This window comes from Sceloporus undulatus, chromosome 1 (genome assembly GCF_019175285.1).
Source record: "Sceloporus undulatus isolate JIND9_A2432 ecotype Alabama chromosome 1, SceUnd_v1.1, whole genome shotgun sequence".
Taxonomy (NCBI): Eukaryota; Metazoa; Chordata; class Lepidosauria; order Squamata; family Phrynosomatidae; genus Sceloporus; species Sceloporus undulatus.
This window is the reverse complement of record NC_056522.1, coordinates 316,719,227-316,746,945: the sequence shown is the minus strand read 5'-3', so window position 1 is coordinate 316,746,945 and position 27,719 is coordinate 316,719,227. Positions and strand designations below refer to the sequence as shown.

Here is a 27,719-nt window from a genome sequence, read left to right as displayed (position 1 = left end):
TTGAACATAAGAGAGTGGTAAGTGGAGTTATCCAGGTGTTTTTGCAAAGATTGAACACAGGGGTTATTCACATTGTGAACATAATCCAGGATGAATCCGAGTTGAATCTCTGTTGTTCACATGCATTCTGAATGCATCCAGTTAAGTTTTTGGGAGGCTGCTAAATACCTACTTAATCAGGGATAATTGATATTGGGTTTCCTTCCAGTTTTTAAAAAAGATCAGCAGCATCGGTACTGTGAATAACTGATGTGAATAGCCCAAAAAACTATGGATGCCAGCAGTTAAAGCCTTTGACTTCACATGATTTGTATTGTTGCGCTAAAAAAGACGACATCTGAATGATGCCACAAAGTCTTGGGTTCTCCCACCATTGTCTAATAAATCTCTAAGAAGGAAGCTTGTCAGATCTTACTTTCATAGCTTAGGTGAGCAAATGTGTTAGAAAACAGACCAGGGGTGTAGCTATGGGAAGAGAAGAATGAGGGCCCTGCTCCTCCAAATAAGAATTCTCTCTCCCTTTCAAATTTCTAATATTGCAGAAAGTGAGATATTAAAAATTCTTCACATCTAGAACTCTTACATTTGCTGTGTTTGCATTCCATTGGAATTTTGCCTGCCCCTTTTCTTTGGATGCATAACCTATATTTCTAAATGCACAACTGAAGTTTTAAATTACTGCAATGCTAGAAATTTGAGAACAAAAGGAACCTTTCATTTGGAGGGTATGGAATTCTTACTTGGAAGGCAATGCCTTTATTCTATCCCCTTAGGAGAATAGCGCACTCTCTTTTAACGTGCCTTACCCAACAGGATAAAGGTGCATTTATTTTTAAAATGGGTTTTATCGTATTCACCTGTGGCCGGGCGAATGTATCTGCTATACATCCTGGCTGGTATCTGGGCTTATCCTGCACCTTTTCAAGAATGGGATTTTCCCATTCTTGAAAAGCTGCAGGATATGCCTGGCTGGCATCTGGGCTATAAATGGGCAAATGTGATAAAACCTGTTTTAAAAATAAATGCACCTTTATCCTGTTGAGGTATACCCCATAACCACCCTTAGAATAAACCTTTTAACAATAGTTGCACAAAGGAGCAAATTTTTGTCAAGTGTAGATTACCGTAACGGCTTTTTGTTGTTGTTGTATGCATGCAACTATTCAGTACAGTGCACATAATTCATGCACTCAGAGTGAATGCACTTGTGGTAGGAAGTTGGACTGCAAAGAAAGGCCCTGGAAACTGTATGTATAATAAGGAACCCAGCTTTTGTAATGTCGAGCAGGTAGGGTTTCTGACCTGCTCATATTGTTTATGCACAGAGTGGCTGTACACACAATCTAGCAAATGCATGCACTGATGAGCAGCGTTTGCTGGCAGACCCCCCCCCCCCACTCCATTCAACTTACAGGAGTGTTTCTGTGAGGTTCATAGGTCTGTTGCACATGGTCTCCCCAAAGCAATAATTCATTTAAAACTGGAGTTGGGCAGAAGTGGGAAGGAATATCCATTATGTATTGTAGAACCGTAAGGCTCTGAAACTAGTTCTTCATTCTGTTGCTGTTGTTATTTCTATAGAGATGCTAGGCATACCAAACTTTCCCTGGGATAGCCATAAACATGGTTTTGGTTTTTTTAAAAAAGCTCCTAGATTCAGCTTCTCGGACCTGTAAGGGCAACAATAGCCTGCAAAAACAAGCTTTGTCTTCCAAGTCTTGCAAAGAAGTATAAATGGTTTTAATGATCTTCAAATCTCTTTTATCTCTGCATTATCATATTTAATTTATAAGCGGGATGACTACCAAATGCTGTGAAGTGATATGATAACATAGCTGTAAACACTGACTGTAGTTGCTATTTGCTCTCACTTTTAGCCTCACGTAACAGAGCTTAACAAGAATTTATGGTAACCACTTATATAGGAAGCGACAAAAGGGTAGGCTGTGAGTTAAGAAATAATTCTTTTTCAAATGATAGTAACAAATTATTCCCCTAATTTACTCCCTTGTAACTGTGTCAGGAGAGATAGCCAGTGGTAGATCATTCAGTCTCATGCTCCACCTCTGTAAGTGAAGCCACTTCAAGTGTTTTGAATGTTCTTTGGATGCTAGTTTCCAATTGTACAGGTGGCCTGGTGCCACTGAATATTCATCCAGGCCAAGTCTACCTTAATCATATGGACATCCAGATTCTGTAACCTATGATAACACCACCACAGGATGGCTCCTACATACCTGCCCAGGTCTTTCTTTTTATATTGTCCCTATGATAGGTTTAGTCTTCTTCTCTGATCCAGGACTTTATGATATGAGGATTGTTGCAGGGAGAAGCTGGCTTTGGCAGGACTGGCACAGCCATTTCCCTGAGGCTGTGCACTGCACTTTCCCTGCTGCAATCCATCATTCCTCTATTGGCCTCTGGAATGGGTGCAAAATGGCTTTCTCTTTCTCTTTTCTCTTTCTTGCTGAGCCAGCTTGAGGATTGGAAAGGCATTGCTTAATGATTTTAATTACTAAAATGTAATTCCAGAAATTTTGAAATGGATGCAGAGTGATAGCAAAGTTTTCTACCTTTCATTGGCACATCAAGTGTGAGACCCATTACAGGTCTGATCTTGTTTATTCGGAAGCATTTCTGTGAGGAGAGAACATTTCAGAGCCATTTTTAATTTTGTAAGGACAAGTTTGCTGGAGTTATCCTTCTATGCTGAACTGGTGCATCCTGGCAGCACAACTACTTGCACAAGCCTTAAATTGATTGCATTTGAGCCACAGGTTATGATGCTCAATTTATTCTGAATAGACTGTTATCAGGAAATACACACACACACACACACACTACTGCATAGAGTACAGTTACAAAATAAAGAGCACAATGCTTTGCTGGCTTACTCAAAAGTGCATATAGTTTTACTATGCCACTATATTTTATGGGACTTGAGCATCCACAGATTTGGGTATTTATGGGGTGTTCTTGGAACCAAACCCTAGCCGATACCAATGGCCCACAGTATTCAAATGCAAACAATAGAAAGAAATAAATTAAAATATAATTTAAAACAATTCAGTATAAAGACCTCCCCCAACCAGTTAAGCCTCATCTCAACAGCAACCTAGATTACAGTAAATGTGAAGGAATTGCCTGAATAATGATGTCTTAGGGGCTGTGCAGACTGGCATCAAAGACCGGCATCTGCACGATGCATGCCCCGACTCCATCCCCATGCTGGCGTGATGCTGTGTGCCCCACCACATGGTGGATGGTGTCATGGTGCTCCTCTGGCGCTACATCCAGATGATGCATTGCCAAAGGAGTGCCGAAAAGCTGCGCTGCTGACAGCTATTGCACTCTTTCTGCAGCGCAAAAAGGAGCTGCTTTTTGTGGCTCCTTTTTGCGCCACAGAAAGTCCAGATCAGGGGTACGGCATCTGGTTGCTGTGGCCCCAATCTGGTGAAGAAAGAGGCAGCTGCAGGCTGCCCCTTAGCATGCTGGAAAAGGAAAACATAATTAATTAATGTCGCCTGTTTTAACTCATCTGTGAATTGTCTTGGGTTCCATTTAGGAAAAAGATGGAATATAAATTAAATAAATAAATGAATAGCTTCTCCTGGTAGTGAGTTCCAGAGAGTGGGAACAGCTACCAGGAAGACCCTATCAAAGATCCTTTGACTAGTGGTCTGACTGAAAGAAGGGTTTCCCCTGAAGTTTTACAACTGTATAGGCAAGCTCATATGGCAGAATATAGTCCTTCAGATAAACATGCCCCAAATTGTATAGGACATAACCACATTGAATTTTGTCTGGAAACTGACCAATAATCAGTGAAGGTGTCATCAAAGGAGGGTTGCATGTCTCCAGTTAACAGCCTGTCTTGCAGCATTCTGCACCGGCTGAAGTGTCTGTACACTTCCCCAAGGTAACTACAAACTACATACAGCCAGGGAAGCTCAGTTATGGTGCCCCAGAGTGATGTGGCCTGTATGGTTTCTACACATTGTAGGGCTTTGTCAGCAGGGGTTGCAAATCTCTTCAGGGGCAACAGATTGGGGCCCATAGGCTGGATGTCGCCTGTGAGTTGCACTTTGCCCTGTTGCTTTGAACAGTGCTGAGCACTCCTTACAGCTAGAATCCAGTCATGTATCACACAGAAGTAAGCCCACTGACTTCACTGAATGTCATGCACAGGATTGCTTTTTCAGCTGTGTATGTGTGAACCTAAGTACTCTGAAGGCACCAGATACCCTCTGATCTTGGAAGCTAAGCAGGATCAGCTTTGGTTAGTACCTGGATGAAATGAACACCATGTGCTGTAGAAGGAACTGGCAAAACCACCACTGAGTATTCCTTACCTAAGAAAATCCTATAAAATTCATAGGGTCACCATACTTGAAAGCACATATGCACATGCACTTATGACTACCTAAGGGTCCAGAGGTGTAGATCAGACTGTAAAAAGAGCGAACTAGAGACAATCCATCATCTTAACAAGAGTTTTTACTCCCCTGCAACCATGGTAGATGTATGCCTCAGGGTTCACACTACTTTGTGTGTGTCTGCTCACAGTATGGGATGGCTCCAATGTGTGTAACTGTCTTGGAATGTGTTGAATAAATCCCTTTGCATTTGGTCCAAATAAAATGTTACATATGCCTTGACACTTCCATGATGTTGTCTTAGGCTATGACAGTCTTTGATATCTTAAAGAAGGGGCAAGAAAAGCAGTGCGTTCTTTCTTTCTCTGTGTCTGTGAAGGTTCTCCACTAGACACAGACCTTGAAAAAAAAAAAAGAGAGAGAGAGAGAGAGAGAGAGATCTGAGTGTAGCTGGCTAATGTACTAGCACTTCAAACATTCCTATGCACCCTGTGCTGATTTATTGCACTGTATGTTCTAACTCTTTTCCATTGGCTGACTTGAACAACTTGTGTAATGGAAAGGATCTTTCTTTTTCTTCTTCTTTTTTTCCTAGAGAACTCTGGGAACTTTGTGAATGTTTTTGCATTCATGGGATCAATGAATATTCCAGAAACTCTTTGCTTAAGTGACCTACAATGGGGCGGTCAAACCTCCTCTCCCCCTTCCCCCTCCCTCTCCCTAGAGAGAGAGAGGCTTGTAATTAGATGAAATGAGGGTAGACCATGCATAAATATCTGCTTTGCTGGGAGTCCTGCCCAGAAAGGAAACACTGAGCTGGATAGAATATTTTGCATCCTTTATGTTTATGGTTTGACAGTGGAAGCATCCAATTTTTAAAAAACGTTAAATGCAATGCTGCTGACTCATAGTTATTGCAACAATAACTGCAACATTATAGGCAGTGAGTATTTTCTCACATCATGTATGGCTAAGGAGATTTTGCCCCAAACCAAAGAAATTAATTCTTCTGTTTGTTTCTTTGTTGTCATTTCTCTACTTGCAAAGAGATCATGAATTCCATGTGTATGCCCTGAAAAAGGTTTCATAAGGTCACCAGTGAACACAAATGAAGCTGAATTAGGAATCCAGATTTATTTATTTGTTTTCATTCCTCTTTATTTGGCAAGTGTAGACTGTTCCTAGTGGTAACAAACATTTGATTGTTTTGCTGAGGATGAGGAAGATGTACTTAAATTGGATTAAATGTGGTAAATATTAGCTAGTTATGATAAATGGCCAGGATACTATTCACACCTACTCAGATGTTGCCCTACTGAATAAAATGGGACATCCTCTAAGGGTTTCCATGGGACATAAATTCAACTAAGTTAGAATACAGTCCTATACACATTTACTTGGGACTAAGTCCTCCTAAACATACTTGGATTTAGTTCTGAGTAGATGTGCATTGGCTTATACTGTAAGTCTGGATCCAAGCCATCTGGACCAGTGCATTACCTGGCATCTTCTTGGGTGACTTCCCCATGTCACCTAGCCCTCTGTTCCTGCATGTCAGAACTGCCCACTCCCTACTGTTCATGCCCTAGTGGTCTCACGACTTGATTACTGTAATGTCCTTCTGGCTGGGCTTCCTCTTTCTCACCTCCGTCCTTTAATTTCTGTCCAGCATTCAGCTGCACGCATTATCACATCCGCCCACCGCTGTGACCATATCTCTCCTGTGTTGGCATCCCTTCACTGGCTCCCCCTCCCTTTCCGCATTCAGTACAAGCTCCTGCTGTCGACGTTTAAAGCCCTCCAAGGGCTGGCCCCTCCTTACTTAGCAGACCTTCTTTCTCCTCACCTTCCCACTAGGGCCCTCTATTCTGGTAGTCAAGATCTGCTGTCCCAGCCCAGGATTTCCTCTGCCCCATCTCAGATTTGCCCCTTTTCACTCGCTGCTCCTCACTCCTGGAACCTTCTTCCCCTGCGAGCAAGAGCCATCACTTCTTTAACCAGCTTCAAAATGGAGTTGAAGACCATCCTGTTCAGGGCAGCGTTCCCAGGCATTGCATAATTGTCACTTGCTATTTGATGTTCTTTTGTCGTCTGTTTTATTGAATCATTTCTTGTATTGCTATGTATTTTATATGTATTATCTTACTAGAGAGGCCCCTTCCCCACCACCATTCCCTTTGTGTCGTGTCTTTTTAGATTGTAAGGTCTGAGGGCAGGGAACCGTCCAATTAAAAAGATTGTATGTACAGCGCTGTGTAAATTTACAGCGCTTTATAAATAAAGGTTAATAATAATAACAACAGTAAATCAGTCTGATGTATTCAAACAGTGAAACTTTGTTTCAGCAACCAGAGAAGTTAACCAGAGAAGACATTTCCAGACAGAACTAACATAATTTCCAAACGTAATCATAGACTAAGCAATGCCTTGTCCTTTAAATTTGCAGGCTTTACCTTGATTTGCTCATGAGCCAAAACACTCTTCTGATTTGCCCACCCGTCTCATGTACTTCCACTTCAGGCCCTTTCAGCTTTCCCATGACATTAACCTTGATGGAATGCTATACCAGTTTCCTCCTACACACATCTGTGCATTCTTTAGCAAAGCAATTATTTTCCCCAAAACAAATGCAACACTCCCATCAGCTAACTACCAATCTTCTATTATATACCTGCCTCATTTGGTATCACCTCAAACATGTCTAAATATACTTATATAGATTATATATATTATCAATATGAAAGAACAACAGCAACCAAGACACTAGGGAACCATTACTTATTATGAGATCCGGCAGAATCCTGATACCATACTGCTGTAGCTGTCTGCATTGGCCTCTGGTTGAGCCACCTGGTATGTCTGGTGCCACCATGGATTGCTCAGTTCTGAGGTCAAAATAAGCCACCCAAAGTGTGATCCCTGTGCTGACAGCCACTGTGCTGCTGAGACTGAGGGCTCTGGAATAGCAAATATATATATTTAATCCGTTGTAAAACTGTTATACCCTGGTTCTAGTGTGGAATGTCCTGGACACCATCTGGACTGCTCACACCAGAACAAGGATTTGGGACAAGCATCATCCAAACAGGACAATGCCAGAATGGAGGGTGGGAGGGATGGGCCTTTTTGACCATGCAGACAGGGCCTCTGCCTCTTGGAATGACATCAGTCAAATGAACAAATTGCTCCCAATGTACCCCCCCCCCCCCCAGAGCTGGAGGAATTTTTGGGAGAAGATTAGTAGGGTTGTGAAGTTGCAAGTGTGAGAAGAAGAAGAGAAAATTGAGATGTGTGTATTTTAGTTGTGCAATACTGTATTATCAGCCAAAGACTTCATATGACAAAAGTCTGTACACAACTCATATACAGCACTGCTGAGTCCAACTGATGATGTAGTTTCTGGATAATACTTCTGATGTAGGGATACTAGCCATTTAAAGGTAAAAGTAGTCCCTTGACATGAATGTCTAGTTGTAATCGACTGTAGGGGGTGGTGCTCATCTCTGTAGGAGATGAGCACCAAAGAGCCAGCGTTGTCTGAGGACTACTCTGGTGGTCAAGTGGCTAGCATAACTGCACCGAATGCTGTTACTATCTCACCGAAGTGGTACCTACGTGCATTTGTGTGCTTTCGAACTGCTAGGTTGGCAAAAGCTGGGACTAGAAACAGGAGCTTACCCCATCATGCAGCACTTGGGTCTTGAACTGCCAAGCTTCCAGTCTTCCAATTGTCAGAACTGGTATCTTAATTACTAAGCCTCCACATCTCATTAGCAGTTTAATAATAATAATGGCATGGTATTTTGCAAACATGACTTACCTTCCGGTGATACCATTCTTTGGGACTAACGGAGATAAAGATGTTGGTATCATAAGCTTTCATAGTCTTCCATCTATGGATACATCTGCTGGTAAAGTAATGTTACCTCAAAAGATGGGGAGGGGACTGGGGTTTCTGCACCAACTACTCTGTTTTGAATATTGGAGGAACTGCTTATCTAGGGTTGCCATAAGTCAGGACCTCCAAACCGGGACAAATGTAGGGCCACATTTTCAAATGTAGGACACATTTTAAAAAAAATAGAGGACACATGAAAAAATTGATAATTTTTTTTAAAATGTTAATATAAATGCATGTTTCTTAGGCATGCTCAAAATGGAGGACATTTTGGCATTATTCCTAGACAGAAGGCTGAAATGTACTTCTCTTTCTGGCCAACCCCCCCCCCCAATTCTATAAGAACATTTCCCACTCCCAAGCAGGCATAGCATTTGCAAGATCCTTGTGCCATTGCAAACTACATTTCCCACTCCCAAGCGGGCATAGCATTTGCAAGACCACAGGCAGACCCTTGTGCCACTGCAAACTACATTTCCCACTCCCAAGCAGGCATAGCATTTGCAAGACCACAGGCAGTCCCTTGTGCCACTGCAAACTACATGTTCCACTCCCAAGCCTTCTTAGCAATTCCCCCCTTCCTCCTTTTCCTTGCCCCCTCCAACCCCGCCCAAACCCCTCACCCCCACTTTTTCCCAGGTATGTCTCAACTTTGGGGGGATTTATGGGTCAGATCCCTTGCAAAGTCTTTTTTCTTTTGTAATGTGGGCAAAGCCTTGAGAAGCCCTGGACCTCTGAGAAGAAGAGGAGTGGGACTTAAAGAGAGGGGGCTAGAGGCAGGGTTGCCATAAGTCAGAAAAGAGTTGGGCACACAACAACAACAATGCCAACAACAGCAGAGGAGGAAGGGGGAGGAGGAGAAAGAAGAAAAGGAGGAGAAAGAAGAAGAATAGGAACAAAGAGAAAAAGAAGATGAGGAGGGGGAAGAAAGGAAGAAAAAGGAGAGGAGGAAGAGGAGGGGAAGAGGAGGAGAAGAAAAAAACGGAATAACAAGGAGAAGGAGTAGAAAGAGAAAGAGGGGAAGCAGCTTGCCTGAGTGCAAAGCCCTCCCTGCTTGGACGTTGGAGCATGCCAAATAAGGAAGCAGAGGGCTGGCCAATAGGGGCAGGGCAGAGCAGCAGACCCCGCCCCCTGCTAGCTTCAGTCGTGCTGCTGCTCCAGCCCTCCTGCTCAGCACTGTAGCAAAGGGAGGCAGCAACCCTGGGAGCTCAGTCGGGCAGCCACCTGGGAAGGGGGGGGGGCGGGGCGGGACCGGGCACGCCCCCCAGGGGGCGGGAAAGTCCCGCCCACCACCGTGAAATGGCAACCCTATGCTTAGCTCAAGGAGGCTTGCGAGAGGCTGGGTAACTAGAGGATAATTTTCACTTACTTATATCAGTACAAGTTTGGTGACTAAGGAAGATTTTTATTTAGAACTATGCAAAACTGTAGTCAAAGACATGGCAGTAATTCAAGTAGATACACCATACTGAGTTAACCAAAATAGAAGTATGGAAATTGGAGAGCAGAAACTTAGGGCTGTAGAGGGGTAATATTTACCTGTCTTGAAGAAAAGACTATGGAAAGCAGAGTGTGGCTCAGATGGGGTCTGAGGGTGACATAGTGCTCAGAGGTTGGTTTGGGACTGATAATTTATACCTGAGATCCTATCAGTGAGGAGTGCTAGGTGCTATCTTGCAATGTTACAAAGTCCTTATGGTCTTCCCAGGGAATTGACAGTGGGATTCCAAAACGACTGATGACTTTAACTTTGGAGTAACAAAAACACCTATTGAATTTTGAATAACCCAAAAATAGATGGATAGGGAAGTTGGCTGGGAAAATGACAGGGGGTAAGTAGGAAGTATTGGCTTACTTGCTTTTGCCTTTGTTTCTAGTGCAAGAGGATATGTGGAGAGCCTGGGGGGAGGACAGAGAGATCAGCAAACCCATTTAGCTTTTATCTCGATATTAGCTGGGTCCTTCACATGTCTTCAGGTATACATATCCTTCCTATGAGAAAGTCTCCTGATGCTCCAAAGGTCATTGTGACCTCTTCAGAACAAGCCTGGCTCCAGATATGAAAACATGAAAATATGGAAGCCCTATATACAGTGCAAGGTATGTTGGGGATGCTAACAGTACACAGTCTACTAAAAGCTTATGCTGTAGCAACCTCTTTCTCTCAGTTAGTTTCAAAGGTGACACAAGATCCCATTGGATACTATTCCAAACTAACATGGCTATGTCTTTGAACTATTCTTTCTCTAATTTGACTATCTTGTTGTTATTTGCCATCAAGTCAATTTTAATTTATGGTGACTCATGCTGATTCATTAAATAGAACCTTGGTGCATGTACAGGTTCATTCATGGAACATCAAATCAGGTGCTCCTTACAAAATTACCTTATAAAAGAAGCTTTAAAAATGTCTTAGTTGACAAAGCCAAGCGCATGATTATCTCTGACAACATACAATAATTTCCATGGCTGAATTCTAGGGTCATTGCAAGGTTTCTCCATGCACACATGTTATTAAGCTGTAAACCCAAGGAATATAATTTAACTATTCTACAGTCTGGGAAAGCTTTTAGTACAATGGCTCAGGGGATACACAGATTGTCCACCATGCACAGATGTCACCAGAGAGAAACATATTATGTCCACATTAGACTGAGGGTAATGCAGTATATGGTGGGATTCCATGGTGGACAATTTATTATTAAATTGCTTCAAACCCCTATAAAAATGGCAGGAGAGGAAGCACAAGCTGTTTTCATATCTGGAACATGTATTACTGCCCCCTGCATGCCACTTTCTTTTTGAATGTTGTATTGGAAACACAGGAGGAGGAAGAATAACTCACTTGCATGCATTTGCTTATTGCATCTTTAAAAGAAGAAGCCATTCTTATATTGATTTTAATAATCTCTTCTTGCCATAAGTCAGAAAAGAGTTGGGCACACAACAACAACAATGCCAACAACAGCATTGTGATACAGAATTGCCACCTCTCCCTTACCCTTTATTCTTCCCTGTTATTTGTTAAATATTTGTCTGGAGCTTGGAAAAGTTACTGTTTTGGACTACAGCTTCCAGAATCCCACAGCCAGTATGGCCTGTTACAGACAGTCAAATAAAGCTGCTTCGAGTCATTTTGGAGGTATGGTATTTCAATGATACATGCGTCCTAAGAGTCCAAAGGCCACACCAAAGCCACGCTCCAGTCCTAAGGACTGGAGTGCAGCTTTGGTGAAGCTTCCAGACTCTTAGGATTCATGCATAATTGAAATACCATACCTCAGTCAAAAGTGACTCGAAGCAGCTTTATTTTGGCTGTCTGTAACAGGCCTATGACTAGTTACCATACTAGTTGTAATCCATACTGGTTTAGATTAAAGCTCCCAGAACCCCAAATTCACTTCACATAAAAACAAGTTTTGTCCTCCTCCAGTACCTCATTTGCCTGAGATTTGTTTCCCAGGGACTTAGATTTGTTTCTCAGCAATCCCTGAAAGTTCAGCTGATAACAACTGGCAATCTACATCCCTATATATATATCCTGCTTAATCCATACACTTGGTGCTGTAACAAGTAATATTACATTACTACAACGTGCTATTTTATATTCTCCTTTCATGAATTTTTAATGGTTTCAACACTACAGTTTGTTTTTAAAATTTGAAATTTTTAATTTTTTAAATGATGCTTTTGTATGGTTTTTAATCTGTTCTACTTTTAATAACTTGTAAACTACCTTAAAAAGTGGAACATAAATGAAAAATTATTTCTTTTTTTAGGAGAGAGAGAGAGAGAGAGAGTCAGCATGGTGCATTGGTTTGATTCTGGAAATCAGAGTTCGATTCTTTTGCTCGATCATAAAAACCATTGGGCAAACCACACACTCTCAGGCCCTGAACCCCACAATAGTTTCACCTTTGGGCACCATAAGTTGGAAATTAGTTGAAGGCACACAGCAACAACAAATAAATAAAAATAATAGTAATCATAATACAGTAATACTAACAATAATGATGTGAAATTTACTGATTCTCATCTGTGGCTAAACTTCTCTCCAAGTAAGAGTTAAACAGAAAAACACATTGAGGGAATTATTTTCTCCCTCAGTCATCCTCAAAGCTTTTCCATATGGCATTGTGACTTTTTAAGACCATAGGGAGCAACTGGAATCTATGAGCCAAGGTTGTTAAATATTTTTAGTCATGGAGCTTTGCTTTACACTTCACCTGTTTCTTACAGATGTGTCTGTTCATGGTTCTGGTAGTGGTGCATTGGTTTGTTGGATTTTCTCCTCCACAGTATTAAACCACCACTTCTAGAAAATGGCCACTCTGGGGGCGGGGGGGGATGAGATGGGGAGGGGGCAGGGAAGTTTCTGGCCTCATAGAATAGACTATCAGCACCGTTGGCACAGCCACTATTCCCTTTGCACAGCTCTATTGATCCTGGGTTGGCATGACATTGGTGGTAGTATTTATGATGCCAGATTCAGTTTTGGGGCTCCAGTTGATGATTCTAGTATATTTCCATAGCATTTAAGAATGCATATGCAAAACAGCTCTCAGACCTGGATATTGTTGTTATGTTGATTCTTCTGGTGGGATGGAACAAAGCTACTGCTCTTCACTCTTCTCCAGCCAGTGTGAGATGTCAGATGAGGAGGGAAAGGAGGGTATGGAGGGTCAGTAGCATCATTCCTGGCTCCATGTGAGGAAATCTGGAACACTGATTATGGGCAGATCTGACAGGTGTCCTTCATCAAATACACTCTTGCAGAAGACATAAACAGTATAACAGCACACTCCAGTGGAATTCCAGATCTATTAAAAATATTATTAACATGAAGATAAGCTCTAAGATGGCTGCTTCAAACACTGTGGCCAAATATAATTTTCAAGCCTGCTTTTCTTCAGATAGTTCTTTTGAAGTTTTAAGAGGCCTTTCCTCTCATACAGATGTGGATAGCAACTATGAACTTTGTTTCCATTCTCTCTACCCAAATGTTTCTTCCCCAGTCATTTGAAAGCAAGGTACATTAATTATCTCCTGGTTGATGACACCTGCAGAAATATTCCATCAAGAAATAAACTATGTGCATACCAGATGTTTCCATCATTTGCGCCCATAAGAAATAATATGGCTCACTGGGGACCTCAGATTGCTCTTGGAGAAATGTTTTTACAGGTAATTCTCCAATACCTTTCAATCCAATGAGAGGTTGCAGCAGCCTCGCCTCTGCTTATCTTAGCTATAAAGAAAGGGAAGGAAGAGAGAATGGTGCATGTGTATGTGTGTGTGTATGTGGGGGGGGGGAGTCAAGTCCACTACCCATTAAAAGAAGTTAAGGATTGATTTTTCTTCTCATGGGATTCTTTTAATTCATATTATATTACTTACTTCTTGTGCCTCTAGTGCTATGGGGTGGATGGATAGTTCTCAGGGCCTGAACAGACAGGCCAAAATAAAGCTGCTTTGAGTCACTTTGGAGGTATGCTTTTTAAATGATACATGTGTCCTAAGAGGTCAGAAGCCACGCCAAAGCCATGCTCCAGTCCTAAGTGTGTCATTTAAACAGCATACCTCCAAAGTGACCTGAAGCAGTTTTATTTTGGCCTGTCTATTTGTGCCCTCAGTCTCCCTGAAAAGTCCTTCTTTTATATGTCGCAGGTTTGCCTCTGCCATTCTCCACTGGCCTGCAAATTGGAAAGGATTTTAACTGGGATGAATCAATAGCATTCCATAATCCTTGTAAGACTACCATCCTCCATAAGACTACTTTCCTGCTTATCTGCTTAGTTTATTGTAGGCCATTCTTTGGTTCCAGGCAGGGAAGCATGTGGGACTGAGCAGATGTTACATAACAGATACTACAGTACAGTGGGCCCTCCACATTCGATGGGGTTAGGTACACAGGTCTCTGTGAAAGTGAAAAACCACATATACCCCCCCCCCACTATTTTTTAAAATTGAAAAACACCTCTCTAAGAATCTCTGGATCCTTTAGAGCAATTCTGTAGTCAATGTCTGCTGGAAGTTGACCACAGACTAGTTCTTGAGAATCTACAAATGCCTAGAGAAGTATTCTCTCTAGGAGTCTCTAGGTCCTCCAGTGCAACCTCTGGTGGGTGCTGGCCACAGAGTCATGCTGGAGGAGCTAGAGATTCCTAGAGAGAACTCATTAATGAAATCTGCAAATAATCACATCCACAAAAATCAAAGCCATAAATGTGGAGGAATGACTGTATATATTGGCACTTTGGATGGTAAAGAATTTTGGGCCAGGAAGCAAAAGTGTTCTAGGGATGATTCCTCAAATGGTTCCCTTTATAAAGAGATAATTTCCCGAGTGCTGCTTCTCTCTCATCACAACACTGGTAAAAGCCTTCACCTTACACATAACTTACATCTACAGGGAATGTCACTGACAGAAAATTTAGGAGGACAGCAAATTTGAAGATATAAAGGGAGGGTGAGCTGAATGGTGGTTTCTCTGGGCAAACCCAGAAGGCTTCAATGCTAGCAGACTTTGTGAGAGAAAAAGAAGGGATTATATTCATTTCTCGGCAGAAACCAGTAAGAGCAATTGAGACCTCCGTCACCTTGGGCTCTTTGACTACACAATTATAACATTCTATACCACTTTAACTTCTGTGGTTACATCCTATGGAATTTGGGGTTTGTAGTTTGGTGAAATACTAGAGATCTCTGGCTGAGAAGTCTCAATACACCTCCATAACTGCAAATCCCAGGATTCCATAGGATGTTGCCATGACAGTTAAAAGTGGAGTATAGGGTTATAATTGTGTAGTGTGAACAGGCCCCTCGCCATGAGCCTGGTAAATCATGGGCTTGTTTAAGTTAATCAGTTGTGTTTTTAAAAGTCTGTTAGTGCTCTAATTTCCAGGATGTTTTAATAAACAAAGTTATTTGAAGACAACAGTATATAGTGTAATTTCTGACGTAAAAAAATGTGCAAATTGAATTTGCCAACCAGATTTGTTATGGAGAGAGATAAGGTAAAGTCTAGGCTGGGCCTTTCCATATAGGTTCCCACAGTGAGTAAGAGATGTGGGTGGTGGCTAGAGCCTATGCTTTGTGTTCTCTCAACCATGGTATCGGTAGCTCTGCCTTTTGATATGTATGTACCTGCTGGAATTATTATTGAGTGGTTAAATGCCTGTACTGCAGCCATTTACTCAAAAACCACAAGGTTGCGAGTTCAAGACCAGCAAAGGGCCCAAGCTCGACTCAGGCTTGCATCCTTCCGAGGTCGCTAAAATGAGTACCCAGACTGTTGGGGGCAAATTAGCTTACTTGCTAATTAGCTTACTTGCTGTTCACCGCTATGATCTTTGGAATAGCGGTATATAAATAAAACAAATTATTATTATTATTACAAACTACCAGGCTGGCATGAGGGGCAAGCTTGGCCATGGCCTGCATGGCCCTCTTGGTGAAGTTCAACTGGCTTGTTAGTTGAATTCCTCCATGTCTTTAAGCACTGCATACTTATAATAAGGACCCAGACCAGCAGACAACCAGCACAGTAATGACATAATGCCGAGAGTTTATTTTATTTTGGAGTAGGCTAGCCAGCCTTGATCTTTTTATGGAGTAGTGTTGCCACAATTGTTGAGGAAGCAACTTGCCCTGATTTCGGACAACTGGAACTTGTTCTTTCCACAGTGTTAGCTTAAGACCCCTTTATTTGCAATACCTCCAATATGTCACAGATTAAAACTAGGGCACATATGGGCAAGCAGCAGCAGAATGTGGTTAAGATGGCAAAGTTATTAATGTTATTAATAATATCATTAAAGTTATTAATGAGGAAGAACACACAAGCTAGGAAAGGCTTCAGCTTGCCTTTGTGTGAGCCTCCTGGGAAAGGCAAGATTCTGCCCCCTCCCTCCTGCTGAGTGATGGGAGGAGAGAGAAACTGGGACCTTTTAAAAGCAGCTGAAAAAGTGGGACAGCAGATAATGATTGGGACAGTCCCTGCCAGATCAGGATAGTTAAACGGTATGTATTTGTCAAATTTGTATATCATATTTGATGACAGATAACACATGATTTCAAGCATACTTTCACAATGTATCTCATCTGCAACTATAAAAAAGAAGAAAAATAATCTGCTTTAATAATAATAATAAACTTTTGTTTATATCCCGCCTCCTCTGACGAGGACCGAGGCGGTTTACAGTAAAACAGTCCAATACATAATAAAATAACAGTACATAATAGTGCCAAGTTCTATCCTCCCTCCCTTAAAATAACAATTAAATCACAATTACATTAAAAAGATTCATACTAAAAAGACTGATTAAAATCAACTATTGTATTTTTATTGTATTTCCACTGTTGTTAGCCGCCCAGATTCCTTGTTGATTAGGCAGGATACAAATAAATTTATTATTATTATTATTATTATTATTATTACTACTAAAACCGGGGTATGGGGTATGAGATAATTGATGGGATAGACAGCACGATAATCAATTCAGTGGGTGGCTTCTTTTCATAATGTAGTGCCTACAGTGTAATGAACTGGTTTTCTATATAATTTATTTGTGTTTTGTATGTGCCCTCAAATTGCCTGTTAACTTATGCCCCTGGACAGACAGGCGCTTCTCTTTGCTGTGCATCATTGCCGCAGCAATCAAACCAAACAGCAATGATGTGCAGGCAGGAAGAAGCCACCTAGAGACATCATAAGGACTGTGACGCAGCCCTGTGATGCCCCTTCCTGCCAACGATGTCCATACGCTGCGCGTTGCATACGTAATCATGGTGGCCCTCATATGGAAGGGAGGCCACCATGATGGCGGCACCCGTACATACTAGGGTTCGGGAGCGTGTGATCGCTGCATGCTCCCGAACCCTATAATCGGCTCCGGCATGCCACTTCCTGCCCCTATGTACCAGGCCTTATGTCAACATGAAGCCACTGGGAGAGATCATCCGGAGACATGGGGTGCGGTGTTATCAGTATGCTGATGACACCCACATTTATTTCAGTCTCTGACTGCTGCAGGGACTAGGGATGGCATCTCTCCTCTGGAAACCTGTCTGGGGTCAGTAATGGGCTGGATGAGAGAAAAGAAACTCAGGTTGAATCCAGCTCCTGGGAAGGAAATTAGTCAACCTGTCCTGGACGGGGTCACACTTCCCCTAAAGGACGAAGTTTGCAGTTTGGGAATACTCCTGGACTCATCGCTACAATTGTCATCTCAAGTAGATGTGACTGCCAGGAGTGCTTGGTACCAACTTCGGTTGATACGCTAACTGCGTCCCTACCTGGACCGAAAGGACCTTGAAGCAATGGTACATGCACTGGTTATCTCTCGCCTTGATTTCTGTAATGTGCTCTACATGGGGCTACCCTTGTACCAAGTTCGGAAGCTTCAATTAGTACAAAACACGGCAGCCAGATTGGTCACTGGTTCTTCGAAATTTGACCATATAACACCTATTTTGAAAGATCTTAATTGGCTACCTATTAGCTTCCGGGCATAATACAAGATGTTGGTTATCACCTATAAAGCCTTACATGGCTTGGGCCCGAGTTACTTAAAGGAACGCCTCTCCCTGTATAATTCGCCCCGCACTCTCAGAACCTCCGGGAAAAATCTGTTGGAAGTATATCCAACCAGATTGGTCTTAACTACCCAAAGAACCTTTACCTCAGTGGCTCCTAAACTATGGAACAACCTCCCAGAAGAGATCTGTCTTATTACCTTCTGGGAGGGTTTCAAGAGGGCAATTAAAACGGACCTCTTCCAGCAAGCCTATCCACCCAATCTTCTGTAACAACATCATTCACTCTTCTATCCAGGATCAGAACATTTTATTTTATAAATGTTTTCTGCACAGTTTTTAACCGTTTTAATGTTTGAAATATGTTTTATTCTTGTATTTTATTGTTACTGTTGGGTTGAAATCCCACCTCGATCCACCTGGGAGAGGCCAGAAAATACAAATAAATTTATTATTATTATTATTATTATTATTATTATTATTAACCTCATGAATTTCATAGGGTTTTCTTAGGCAAGGAATACTGAGAGGTGGTTTCTCCAGTTTCTTCCTTGTATTCCTGGTATTTGTTGGCATTCTCCCATCCAAGTATTAACCAGAGATGGCCCTGCTTAGCTTCCAAGCTTCTAAGATCAGATGTGATCAGGTGTTTTTAGGGTATTTAGGCCAACCACCTTAGCCTTTGCTGATAATTTAAAGGCTTTGAGAACACTGGTAATACTACTTGTTCTACTAACAACCTCTGTAGTTCTGAGTTTGTAAGGATGGCTTGGGGACTGCCTAACCAGACTTTGTACATCAGTCTAACAAAAAGCACTAAAGTTTGGTGGCTAATCCCAGATTTTGTGGGGTGATAGGTATGTATGGTGTTTATCACACTATACTCTTATAGTGCTACTATTCCACTTTAACTGCTCTAGCTGCCTCCTGTTGCATTCTGGGATTTGCAGTTTTAAGGAGGGGTATTTAGAATTCTCAGGCAGAGAATAGTGGAATAGTAGCACTATAAGAGTATAGTGTGATAAACATCTATAATTCCATAATGAACTAAAGTGGGCCAGAAACCAAGATTCTAGCTAGGTTTATAGTGGGAAGTGTCTGAATAAAGAACTAATCAAGTGTTTGTTCACATAGGCTTTTTGCGGGTTCTTTTTCCGCCGTTGGGAAGCCTCGCCGTTTGGCAGCTGAGGCTTCCTGCCGGTGGAAATGGAGGCGGCAGCAGACTGCCCTTTTTGGGCAGTCTGTATCCCGCCTTTTGCTCATGCATTTCAATGTGCTTAAGTGTGAAAGTTCTTCTAAATGGCTGGGATAAAGAAATCAGTTAATAACAATCTGGTTAGGATTTTATTTTCCCTACCTGGTCAGGATTAAGATATTATTAAAGACATCAAGCAGTGGGAGAATGCCCAGCTGACCCTGCATATTTTCCTTCCTTTCTGTAAATGTTTAATCCCACATCTGGGTCTCAGTTACCTGGAGAGATCAAGAAAGTAGAGGTGATGCTAACTGTAAAACCTGAGCATGTAACTAGGAGTATGAATTCCTTTCACTTGCTTCTAGTTCCCTGCTCTGAATAGCTGCTCTCACAGCATGTAGGATTATATTAATTTTAATTTTTTTTTTTGGCTAGGATAGTATTTCAAATGTCTGGATCTCTCTGCTTTGGTATTACAAAGAATTACTACCAGCTTGATGTCATCTGTCTTCACTTGCTTTACCTTCCTGTATTCAGTATTAGGCTATTTTCTTTAGTTTTGAAGTCACAATGGAAGGTACTCCATAATGATGGTATCCCTTAATAGGGGAATTTCCTTGTTTCTATTATGTGACAGAATGTGGGTACACAGCACTATCTATCTATCTATCTATCTATCTATCTATCTATCTATCTATCTATCATCTTCCATGACTCCTTATTTTCCATTTGCATGACTCCTTATTTTCTACCACTCTGCTCAGATCCTGCAGACTGTGAGCTCACTGATTGAGTCTAGACATTGGTGTGTGATCTTTGGGGCCATTCACACTATGAAATAACCTGGTGTGTAAACTGGGTTATTTCAGGGTTGTTCACACTGGTACTCTGTAAATTTGGTGCAATTTGCGGTGGGGTGGGGTGGGTGTGGGTGTGGGGATGGCTGGCAAAAAACTCCATTTAACCCAGTTCTTTTGACTCAGGACAGAGCACAAGAATGAAGGGGTTAATGTGCAGGGGGCAGTTCATGCCCACTCCTTTGCTCTCTTCCTGCCAGCCAAATACCTTTGCTTTCCCTCTTGGCACTCAGTTGTGAGACTGAAAAAAACCAACTCCAGAAATGAAGTGGATTCAAACTTCCTGTGCTTCTCAATTATTTTCTGTCATGCCCCCCCAGGAAGAAGAAAACATTTCGCGCCCCCCGCGCGACTGTAAATAGTATTTGCCGAGGTCAAACGAGCCCCCCTTTACAGAACCTTGCGCCCCCCCCGGGGGGCGCGCCCCACTATTTGAGAAGTATTGATCTACTGCAACTGCTTGTCATCTCCCCTCAAAGCATGTTCACTTTGCAGCCCCACACTTTGTAAGGAAGCGACGGTAGAAGCAGTCCTGGCTGCTGACACCTTCCCAAAGCTGGCTGCTGTGTGAATGTGCATTTGGGCGTGTTGGGGGACAAGCAATCATGGCAGCCAACCATCTCAGGAAGCTGGCCTCCTCCCCTCCTGAAGAACATTGACATGCAGCAGCTGGCTTAGGGAAGGTACTGGCAGCCACAATTTATTCGAGGAGGAGATGGGAGGAGTAGAATCATGGCTGACTCACACCACATGACTACCTGACAAATGAACTGCCACTGAAGGGACCTATCTTACCAAGGCAGTAATGGAACCGCAATAAGATTAGGAGACTATCAGTGGATTTTGCCTGAAAAGGTGCACAACAGTAACAAACAGAAAGCAAAAGGCAGCAAGACAGACATAAATATGTCACCTTGAGTCCCTTGGGAGAATGATGATGATGATGTTGATGATGATGATGACAGTGATGATAAGTAGTAGGAATATTAGGAGTACTGACCAAAACTACCTTTATTCAGTTAAAATTCTGCTTTTTAGTCTTGTGTGATAGTCCTAAGTATTCTTGCATATTGGTCAAAAGAAATATTAATTCTTGTGATATAGCTCCTTGGGTTTTACCAGAGCTGGATGTAGCGATCTTTTGGATCTACCCCTCAGCTATTTCATTTTTTTCTTTTAAAATCTAGACTATAGTTTACTGAGGTGGTCCTATGATTTTTCTCCTGATTTTTTTAAAGCAAAAGAGCTGAGATCCTACATCATTGATGTAACTACAACAGTGGAGCATCATCATTATAGTTACATCTGATGATGCCACCCAACCAAACTACTTTTGCAGCCTGCTACCACCTTGACTGAAACATTTCCAAGGTGACAGATATCAGGATCTTGAGAAATGACATCTGCAGTGATATCCCAGTCATGAGCTGCATTGAGAACATGCAACGGAGAGACCCCTCTGGTCATTCCACAGTCTAGGGGTGGCTGAAGAAAAAATCCTGACAGTTGCAACATAGTCTTGGCTGACTGGAGTATAGTAAATGTCCCCCAAAGTACCTGAGGAAAAAGATGGTGGAGTGGATTATATGGGAAGAGAAAGAACAATAGACTTATATTACAGCCATGTGCTTAAAGAATTAGCTTCTAAATCAAGCCTGCACAACTTGGCAGTAGGTGGGGTCAAAATTAAAATAGGCTAAACTTCTTCAGGCTGTAGACAGGTTTAATTAAATATTAATTAATTAATAACATTATTTTATTAATAATACTAATTAATATTAATTATTAGTTAATTAATATTAATTAATTAATTAATTACAATGAATTAATATTAATTGCCTTCTCTGCCTAGCCTTCTTCTCAGGAGAAAGCTATGGCAGGGGAGCCTTTTCTGTCATTCTCCTCCGCCTGGACTTCTCTGGCTCCTCCACTGCTTGATTTTCTCCAAAGGAGAATGCTGGGTGAAGGAGGAGGAGGAGAACGGGCAAATGCTTGCCCTTCAAGGATCCTCCACTGCCTGGCTTTCTACTGAGGAGAAGGCCAGGTGGTGGAGGAGGACTGGCAAATGCTTCTCCTGCAAGGCTCCTCCACCACCCTGGAGAAAGCTGGGCAAAAGAGGAGCTTTGCAGGGTGAGTGCCTGTCTTCCTCCACCCGTCCTTCTCCTTAGAAGAAAGCCAAGCAGTGGAGGAGTCTTGCAGTGTTGTATTCAACAGTCCTCCTCCACTGCTACTACCTGGCCTCTTCCTCAGGACAAAGGGCAGTGAAGGAGCCTTGAGGGACAGGCCTGTTCTCCTCCTCTGCCACCTGGCCTTCTCCTTAGGAGAAAGCCAGACAGAGGAGGAGCCTTGAAAGGCAGTCATTTGTCCCCTGGTACAAAGTGAAATAAAATGAATGTGGCAATGTTGCTGTGGGCATTGTAAAATACAATGGAAGGACTCCTGCAGAAAGGCTTGCATCTGTAAGCATCTGCTGTATAGGAATGGTTATCATGTCATAATTTAAGCAAATTCAGGAATGCAACTGTGGAATTTATGATTAGGTTTTTGCCTGGTCTTACCTGGGTAGGTGGGTGACTGACATAATTATCCCCATGCTTGCTCTGCAAGCAGTGGGAAACATGGAGTTTAGCCAAGCCCAATGAGACCAGATTCTAATAGTAAGGAAATCACTTGATCTTTTTATATCATAGTAATTTTGTGTGTTTACTTACAAGATGTTACTTGTTCAGTTGCAAATGACATGTAATAGTGTACATACAGAGAGACTTTGGGAGGCAGAGGTGCTGGAGCCTGGAAAGGTGAGAATGAAGATTTTCTGTTTCGTGTGATTGTGCTGCATGGTAAGTTCTTGTTATTCTGATCAGGTTTTATGTTGCCTTAGGTGTAAACGAGACTATGAGGTGTCTGGCCATGACTGGACAGGCACTTTGACCTTACTGGAGTCCAAAAGCTGGTATTTTCCTTTTTCCCAGATGATTTCTTTCATTTGTTTTTAGTTTTATTTTTATACGCCTGCGTAGAGTAATTATAAAGCATAACCAGTGTTAAAACATTCATATAGTGCTGCAAAAAGCCACAGAAATTAGACCCAAGAGTAAAACAGCAAAAACCGCATTCAACTCATCTTAAGAAATGTTGAGGCTTAACACTTGGCGATAATGTAAAATAAGGTTTTGCAGAAGGTCAGTGTCACTTGGAACTGTTACAGCATTTTAATCTACATCATTTCCTAGCTATTGCTAGCCATACCTCTCAAAGGTTCTACAGTCTCAGATGTGGAGATAGTTTGATTTTTATTAGATTGTCACTACATTTCTCATTCTTCTGTATTTGGTTGTAGTTGTACAAAATGTTTTCAGCAAACATGTATACTCACGGCAAACATATAATAAATTTGTCAGGGAGATAGGTAGCTAGAATTGACTCTATCCCTCCATTGCATGTGCATGTAACGTGTGTGTGTGTGTGTGTATCTTTAGGGTTCCCAGATCTTAGGACCTGGCCTTACTTCTCTGATTCTCAGAGAAAGGGGAGGAATCTCAGGGTAAGAAAGCTATCTTGAACGGTAGATGTAGTGTGTGTATAAGAAAATATTTCTCCATTTGTTAGATGTAATTTTTTTTATGTGAATGGTGCATTCTGTGCAACTGTGGTTTATGCTTAAGGCAGTGACATAGCCAAGGGGGGGGGTGTCCATGGGTCCAGATCCCCCTTTCTGAAGCTGCACTGGAATACACTGATTGGTGCGTGTGCCCGTGGCGTGTGTGCGCCGCCACACCCAAGCCCCCCCCTTCCCAAAATCCTAGCTATGTCCCTGCTTGAGGCATCCTGTTCAATGACATCACCAGGGCCCACCCTCTGTGACACCAAAAGGAATCATACCTAGGTCTCAGGTTTCAACCCTGAAATCTCAGGCCCTGGAATAGTGTTGACCTGGCAATCCTAGTTTTCACAGAAATCCAAGCTGACTTGACAATGGGATTTATACTGAAGTGGACAATGGACAATGTTAGAGCACATCTGTGGAACATGAGGCTCTCCAGATGTTGTGCGATTGTAACTCCCAACCAATAGTGAGAGATCATGGGAGTTGTACGTAAAACATCTGGATGATCACACATTCTGTTGCTCTGTCTCATAGATGCAACATTTCTCAGTTTGGGTTCTGCTAAATAGAGTTTATGGTTGTCTGTCACTGAGCTAAGTTTCTGCATGTCTGGGGGTATATCTTTGCGGGGGGGGGGGGGCAAAAATAGGACTATTTCTGTCAACATTCTTTCTCCCCCCATTATAGTTTTCTTCAGTCCCCAAATTTCTAGCACTGCAGACACTGAGACATTGAACTTGGTAACTTTGCCTAACCCCTGTCTATGATGCCTAGACTGTATCAATAAATGCTCAAATTAAGTTTTAAGTAATGACATACACTCCAACGGTCCTGATTTGGCAGGGACAGTTCCAAATAATCCTGTCATTCCATTTCTTCAGCTCCTTTTAAAATATCCGAGTTTCTCTCGCCTCCTCCCACTTTCCCTCTTTGCCTTCAGCTTACTTCAGTTGGTGCAAACTAAGTTCAATCTGCAGGTGTAGTTTGCATTCAACTCAGCAGTGGGAGAGAAACGCATGGAGTCTTCTCCTTCCTTGTCAGGCAAAAACCAACTGCTACAGTCTCTCTTAGCTTGTGTGTTCTTCCTCATTAATAACTTTAGTTATCATGACCATATCCTGACACTGCTTGGCCACATATGGCCCAGTTTTCATCTATAAACTGGTGGAGAGTATGTTACTGCGATGCTAGAAATTTGAAGACTGAAGAAAAACTTCATCAGTGCAGGGAGAAGGAAGAACACTTATTGGGGAGCATTTTGGTTCCTGCCTCTGAATCTTAAATAAGGCAGACAGTGTTTATAGCTTAGCACTTGCCAAGAGGCCTGCTCTTGCCAGGCGTCCTTTTGTATCAGTATCAAGCACATCCTGCGTTCTACGATTGGACAATGCGATTGAGGGGTTATTCAGATGATGAAAATAATCCAGGATGAATCCAGGTTGAATCTCCATTGTCCACATGCATCCTGAATACTCTTGATTAAGTTGGGGGGCTGCCCCCCCAAACACTTAATCAGGGATAATCGATACCATTTCCTCCCATGGTTTAAAAAAGATTTGCATCATTAGTGTGAATAACCGATGCAAATAGACCCGGGATTAAACTCTGGATGCCTTGAATGCATTTTGAATACATTTGCATCATTGACTCCATGTTTATTCGAATGCTTGCACACAGCATCATTTCTCTGATGATGCCAGCCACAGATGCTGGCAAAATGTCAGGAATAAACTCTAATAATAATAATAATAATAATAATAATAATAATAATAATAATAATAATAATAATAATAATTGTATACTGTTTTTCCATAGATCAAAACAGTTTACAGACTATAAAACTATTGCAAACATCTCATAAAATAGATAAAAACAAGTAATACAATTATATAAAACACAGTCATTCACAGGGTAAGGCAGAGAATCGATGGCATCAAGAGCGCTCACTTCATTCCTCGGGGGGGGGGGGGAGGCTTTGCAAAAAAGAAGGGTTTTAAGCCTGTTTTTAAATGTTTCTAGGGGGGTCATGAGACGGAGCTTATAGAACATGGCCACATAGCCCGAAAAACCCACAAAAACAATGTACAGTCTGTTTATATGAATAATGTAACACACATCTTAAATAGGAAGTTACTTGTTAAAGTGTATCTAGATGGCATCTTCTTATACTTCAGATCTGATGCTTGCGTGTGTGTTAAGTCAGACGTTCAAAATGTTTGCTAAGCTGGACACTTATTTGCATGATTTGTTACTAAGCATACCTTAGTTTATTTACTTGGATGAGTAGCTCCTGAAAGTTCAAGGTGTAACTGCCAAAAGCAAACCAAACTGAGTTCTGTTTCAGAATTAAAACTATGCTAGAACTAAGCTCTCCCTGCCCCATTCTCACTATTTCTTGTGCCTTGAATGGCCAGACTATATAGTATAGCTTAAAAATGTCTGAAAAGTATGTGGGCTGGGAGTCAGGAGAGTGGTGGAGTAGAGAGCGTTCAGGTGTGGCACTACTTGCTACTATAGTGGGCCCTTAGTATTCACTGAGGTTTGGTTTCAGGACTCACAGGGATACCAAAATCTGTGGATGCTCAAGTCCCATTAAATACATGCTTAGTGAAATTGTGTCCTCTATATAAAACAGCAAAACCAAGCTTTGCTTTTTGGAATTTATATATTTTTTGAATATTTTCAAGCTGTGGATGGTTAAATCTGTGGTTAAGAAAACTATGGATATAGACAGAGGGTTGACTGTATAGTGTTACCTTGTGGTGTATATTGTGTGGCCTGAACTACCCAGGTGTCATTGCTCGCCTTTTATCCAGTATAACCTGGTCGGGAATATCCCAGACCCAGAGATTTCTGGACTCTTACCTGATAACTTGGACAACCCTTTGTAGTGTTACAAGGAATGAGCCTTGTTGATATCACACAGGGAATATTACAAGGGGACGATACCTTAAAGCCAGTGTTTCCAAACCTGGATCCTCCAGATGTTTAGGACTTAAGGTCCCAGAATTCCCAAGTGTTGGTCCAACTGGCTAGGGCTTCTGAAAATTGAAGTCGATAACACCTGGAGGACCAAAGTTTGGGAAGCACTGCCTTAAGCCCTAAGTCTCAGAACCTAGACCCTCAACACAGATGAGTTTATCACATTAAAGTTGGAACGGCCCTTAAGTGTTCTTAAAGGGACCGTTCCTGGAACGGGAGACGGTGGGGAATGCTGTATATCGCACAGCGAGAACGCCGTCGCTGCCGAGTGTTCCCATTCCATTCTGGAAGTGTTCCAGAGGGCTGATTTTCGAGAATGCTTGAGAAAGCGTTCCCGAAAATCGGCCCTGGGGAACACTCCCAGAACAAAAGGGGAATGCTTGGCGGTGTTGTTGTTGTCGTTCTCGCTGTGCGATATACAGTGTTCCCCATTCCAGGGACGGTCCCTTTAAGAACGCTTAAGGGCTGTTCCAACTTTAATGTGGTAAACTTCAGAGTGTGCTATTCAAATACAAAGCAGCAAGTTTGACAAATGAGGAATCTCTCTCTCACTCTCTCTCCCTGTGTGTGTGCACTTTTCAAGGAAATGCTTTTGCCCTGATTTCTCCCCTTTACCCTGAGAATTTGAGAAGCTGGTTTAGGAGGCTCTGAATCTCAAAACCAGGTACTGACATCTGGAAACCCTAACTGTAGGGGGGCAACACAGTGAGGTGGGATGGAAATCTGCTTGAGACTGGGGCTTTGAGGAAGCCATATTGGGAAATCAGATGTTCTAGACTAGGGGTGAACCACTCCTAGGTTTTCCCTCCCTTTTTTGGGGTAGAAAATGGCCTCGGATCTGCCAGATTTGCTCACCTCAACACAAGAAGGGTATAAGAATTCAGTTGTGTCTAGAGGCAACTACATGCCTTTTTTTAAGAACAGTGTCTTGACTACGGCTTTAGAAATAGTATACTGTATACAGTATCATAATTTTATAGGTGAAATAAACCAGAACGCCAGTCCTTAAGAGAGTAAAACCTGAAAACAAGCTTCTATAAAGTTTGGATTCACGACTGAGGACATTGTAACCCCACTGAGTCCAGTCAAAATCTTGTTTTGAAAGGAGCCAGGTAATCCCTTAACATCCCTCCTTGTTTCTATTCCCTCAGCAGTCATGAGTGATATTGTGCAGCATTAGTCTTTGCTCATGAAGGGAAGGCTTTTAAACTGAAATAAGGTTTTGACCCTTTAGCATGACACCTAAGAGAAGGTAGATAACATGATC

General features: G+C 42.0%; 1 protein-coding gene across 9 annotated transcripts in view; it reads left to right on the top strand.

Moving 5' to 3' along the window:
• The window catches only part of DPF3 (double PHD fingers 3), a 278,546-nt gene that overhangs the window by 26,909 nt on the left and 223,918 nt on the right, over positions 1 to 27,719 (top strand). Inside the window, exon 1 of one of the 9 annotated variants that reach the window (XM_042445751.1) lies at positions 10,200 to 10,374. The exons of the other annotated variants lie outside the window; for them this stretch is intronic. The gene's annotated coding sequence lies outside the window, so the exon portion shown is untranslated. Of the gene's footprint in view, positions 1 to 10,199; positions 10,375 to 27,719 lie in introns of those variants that run through there. 9 annotated transcript variants of the gene reach the window in all.